We start from the raw sequence: 4956 nt of genomic DNA on the forward strand, positions 1-4956 counted from the left end.
GTCCCCATCCTTCTGAAAAATTGTAACGGAAAACCTTAATGCTTAATGATCATGCACAGTCATGCTAAGGAAGGTCCCACGAGCTGCCTATTCTGTTGGGATGAAGCAGAAGCAATATCTGGACTCAACATCTAGAAGGGCTATAAATCAGCAGCCTCTGTTCCCCCCCCCCTCCTAGTAGAAAATTAAATACATGGTCCCATGAATCCTCATAGATCAGCTGCAAAGACCTAGGCACTGAGGAAGCTATACCCTGAAATGTAAGGAAAGATAAGTAGGTTTCTACAAATCAATCCAGTGGATTTAATTTGGCTTTAAAAACTGAGTCTAAGTATTCAGGCCGAACACCAGATAGTCATAAAGATTTAGATGGTAGTATGTGCTGCTCTCTTGTTTTTAAGTGGGCATTTTTCATAAAAGCTATGTGTGTGGATATCACTGGAGTAAAATGTTCAGATTCCAGTTAGTATTTTTAAATATTTGTATGTTCTCTTCAACTGTGTTCCAGTGGAGAGACACAAAAAGGCCAAGCTAATGAACAGTGGACAGTAGAAATGGCCATTTATTTTATTTAAAACGTTAAAAGCTCCAGAACCAGGCTTGAAGACAGTTTTTAAACAAATAGCAGTAGTCAATATTAACAAATTTCTGCTGTACAAGGAGTTAATCTTCCTTTCTGAAGTAGTTTTTCTTTCATCAATTGCTTCTCCTCATCTCTCTTTTGGGAGGTTAAAATGTCCGTATGCTGTTCAAGCGAGGGAAAGAGATGGGAGCTAAAGATACCGCCCTGAACAGAACTGTGCCTGTTATTTTAAGCAGGAAGATAAATATTTAATGAAGGGGCATCGAGGAACATCAGTTGCGGCCGGTCCCAGCTGAACAGGCACAGGAACAATAGCAGCGGGCAGGACGCTCATTTGGGTGTTTGAACTAGAAAAGGCCGTGCCTGACGGTTTTGTTATATAAAATATAAATAAATATATACGGTATAAAGTCCAAAGGTAGCATGATCTAATGAAACCAGACCTCTGTGTAAGATTCCCAGAGTGATTTTCAAGCGCTCCTCTGAAAGCCCGTTGAAAGGCTTTGGTATGAATTCCCAGCTGTTTAACATTTCAATGCTTTGGAGAAACGGTTGGTCTCCGGTTCCAAAGCAAATTTAAGTTGTCACCACGCACGGGGGTCTCAGATGTCTGAATTTTTTTTTTTTTGGAAGGATTCTGGAGAGAGCAATCTCGAGACGTAGAAAAAACTTACATATCGCGTTCTCCGGCGGAGACTGGCAGTCCTTTGAGGAGAGAGAAGGAAAAGGAAAGGCGGGGCGGGATTTTGAAGAGCACCTTCGAAGGTGTCCAGAAGGATTCAGAGAGAGGAAGGACGTTCCTCCGGGGCGCACAGCCCTGCGTCCTCGCCGAAAGCTGACGGAGGACAGTCATCTGTCCTAGCTTTTTCCCTTTAATTCTCTGTCCTCAAACTGGGTAATGCATGTCCCGCGAGGTGTACGCGGCTCGGCTCGCACGCGGTGTGGGCGCCGATCGCAGCGTGCCGGGCGCACGGAGTTACCGTAGCTTTTCCGGGCGTCCCTCTCCGCTGACACAAGGTCGCCGGGACGAGCGGTCGGCCTCTGCGTTAGCGCAGCGCCAGCGCGCCGGGGTTGTGCCTGTGCTCTCGGTCGCGCTCGACTCTGAAATAAAGAAGGAAAACGGCTCAGCAGACCTGAAAACGCCACGCAGGCACAGCCTGCCGACTGCCAGCCCGGTGACGGGCGGAGCTGGAAACAGCGGCGGAGTTCCGCACCCGCGGGGCGAGAGCTGTTCCTTCCCAACAAAGGCCAGCGGCCGAGCCACCCAGTCCCCTCCTGCAGCCCCGGGGCCCGGAAGCCGCACGTCTTAGGGCGCGGCGGTGTGCAGCCTCCTCGGTCCGGCAGAACTGTCCCGCACGCTCGCGTGAGCGGAGCGGAACCCAGAAGGCCGGAGACGCGGCCGCCGATCCGAGAGGGATCCGGAAGCCCCGGGAAAGCCGCGCTCCCCGCCTCAGTATTCGTCATAAAGGCCGCGGCTGAGAGTCTTGGTGCTACCGGAGTCTCTGTGGCGCAATCGGTTAGCGCGTTCGGCTGTTAACCGAAAGGTTGGTGGTTCGAGCCCACCCAGGGACGTTCCCCCTTTTACGAGGCGATCACCGCCGCCGGTTTTGCACAAACGACACACACACACACACTTCAGCCCCTACACTACAGTCCCCTGGCCCCTGGGCTGCACTGGGTAGATTCCAGGAACTGGGTCCGCCCTCGCCGCCCAGCCAGCGGTGGTTCCCAGCTTCGAGCTCTCGGAGTCCGAGGCTAAACTTCCCGGAGGCGGGGTCAGCGCAGCCCCCCACCCTTGGTCGCTGTACTTCAAAAGTGTCAAGTTCAAACTGGAAGTTGATTTTAAATTCTCGAGTTTTGCTGAAGCTTGGCTCTCCTTTTGTAGGCTCTGGGTCAGTGTAAGCATACAACCAGTCTAGACTTAACATTTCATTTTCATTATATTAATTCAGAAATATTTGTCATAATAGATCATGTAGATGGATCTCTTCCACTTTCGCTATTAAAGTGCTGGTATTTTGTGAAAAATGGCACAAACTTGTAAAATTTCCCATTGATTCATAAAGGGAGAGACCAATTTTACAGCTATGTGATTGTCAAACTTTTTAAAAAGAAATTCTGAGAAAGACTGAAAGTGAAGCTGCTACCATAATTTACATCGACATTCTATGGGCATATTTATCCAAATAGTTCCTGGTTCTTTATTCCGTGATTATATGCAACTTTTGAAAAGTAATCAGTTTCATCATAATAATCATTGTCTTGGGTATAGATTATAGATATCTGAAAGCTAGTTTTAAGCAGAAGTGTAAAAATGGATGCATCAGCCGGGTTCTGTGGCCCATGCCAGGCATCCCAGCTACTTACCTGGGAGGCTGAGGCAGGAGGATCACTTGGACCCAGAAGTTGGAAACCAGCCTGAGCCAAACAGGGAGAGACCCTGTCTACTAGTAAAAACAAAAGTATCTTATTCCTGAAAATACATGGTTTTGTACTGTTCTTTACACATATTTTATAGGTATCCCTCCCCCCGGGCTTACATGTTACTCATATTCGTCCTTTTTCTGCTGCTATCACTGAATACCACAGGCCGGGGACTTTATGAAGAATAAGGGTTTATTCAGCTCACAGTTCCGAAGGCTGCAGAGTTCAGGATGCCCTAGCTGCACTCCAGCGAGGGACTTTGGTGGCAGGGCCTCATTTCCTCCCCTTATAAAGTCATCAGTGCCATCACGGGGGTCCCACAGTGACCTGCTATAACTCTCATTCCTCCCTGGGGACCTCACCTCCTCCTAAGCACTTTTATGGGCTGATGCCTGTAACCCCCACATCCCCTGAAGGTCGCTCCTCTTGCTGCTACTGCACACGGAAGCTGTGTGCCTGAAGTCTCAGATCGAAGCCGGGGGAGTCGGCCCAACGCCCGTGCCCCCCCACCACCACTGTGCTCTCTACCCGCAAGTTCTCACTTCTAAAATAGTCACTGGAGTAACGAGTTCACGTCAAACCCAAAGTGATATTTGAATTGGTTCTTGTGAAGTTTCATGAGTACCTTGCACCTTGTGTCGTGAAGCAAGTAGGAAACAACACTGGACGTTCATGGAATGCTAAAAGGGCGCTGTCCAACTACACACTCACTGGGCTGCTCAGTTTTATTCAGATGAAAGCTGTTACGTTTGTCTAGATGTCCCCCCAAAGCCTCACATGGACCTAGGCTGTTCTGGAGGTGGCTGAACCAAGAGTGTGTGATTGATTTGTGGTGGGGCTAGGCCCGAGGGCACTAGGATTAAGGGTGTGACTCACCTACCCTAAGTGATCTGGATAAGATGAAAGGTGCAGAAGGACGCTGTTGAAGTTTCCTTTTTGCTTTTGCTGTGTCTACGGCCATGAACTTTTGCCCCTCCGCCATGTGCCGCCTGCCTTGAAGCCGGCCGATTATGGACCGAAACCTCTACAAAGTGTAAACCAAACAAACTCCTTCTCCTTTGACTTTTGGAGTCGGGTATTTTGTCTCGGCAAGAAGAGAAAAGTAACTAAGACGAAAACTCGGTGGGAGCACGAAGTCTTAGTGTGAACCGCATCTTGGGGCAGCAGTGCCACAACACTCAGGTAGAGGAGAGGCGAGATTAGAGACGCGCGAGGGAGATTGGCATCAGCCGACCATGGACAAGGAATAGGAATGAAGAAGGAGGCCGGGGATTTAGCTTTGTGGTTCTGCTGCCTGCCTCATAAGTGCAAGGACCTGAGTTCTAATCCTGCACACCAAAAAAAAAAAGGAAAGAAAGAAATGAAGAACGGGTTTGGGCAATGGCAGGTAGTCTGGAGTCAAGGGAATCTTTGCCCCAGGCAGATGTTTGGGAACTGGGGTGCCCAGACAGACCCCTGCTTCAGAACTATCATGAGATAGTGCCAGGGTTTGCAGTTGACAGGTGCTATATGGCAGTTTGAAATTTGATCTTAAATTTCTGAGGATGTTCTGCTTCACTCTATTTGGGGGACTAATAGAGTTCAGAGGCCAGAAAATAGGAAGACGAATAAGAATGGAAGTGGCCACGAAAGGTCACACTGCCCGTAAGTAGTTGGCCGTGTTGTGCGGGCAAGCTCTTGGCACATTTCCTTTTACAAGGCCATTGTATTTACATAGGAAAGGTGGGCTATGCAAGACGGCAAATGCGGTAGACCCAGCTTACTCAGGAGGCTGACACAGGAGGATGGCAAGTCCAAGGCCAGCCAAGGCGACTAGGAGGGGCTGCAGCTCAGTGGTAGGACACTTGCCTACAGCGCGCAAGGCCCCAGTTCAGTCTCCAGTACCACAACGCAAAGAGAGGTGGGAAGTGTTTTGGAAAGCGTGCTTAAATATGCATGGGTTTGTAAAA

At 49.2% G+C, this 4956-nt stretch overlaps 1 non-coding gene across 1 annotated transcript; it reads left to right on the forward strand.

Moving 5' to 3' along the window:
* The first annotated feature begins 2081 nt into the window (after positions 1–2081).
* Positions 2082–2155, forward strand: Trnan-guu. Its single transcript has one exon. It is a non-coding gene; the product is annotated as a tRNA-Asn (tRNA).
* Positions 2156–4956: the final 2801 nt, after the last annotated feature.

This window comes from Fukomys damarensis, unplaced genomic scaffold (assembly GCF_012274545.1).
Source record: "Fukomys damarensis isolate Sample0158 unplaced genomic scaffold, DMR_v1.0_HiC HiC_scaffold_37, whole genome shotgun sequence".
Lineage (NCBI taxonomy): Eukaryota > Metazoa > Chordata > Mammalia > Rodentia > Bathyergidae > Fukomys > Fukomys damarensis.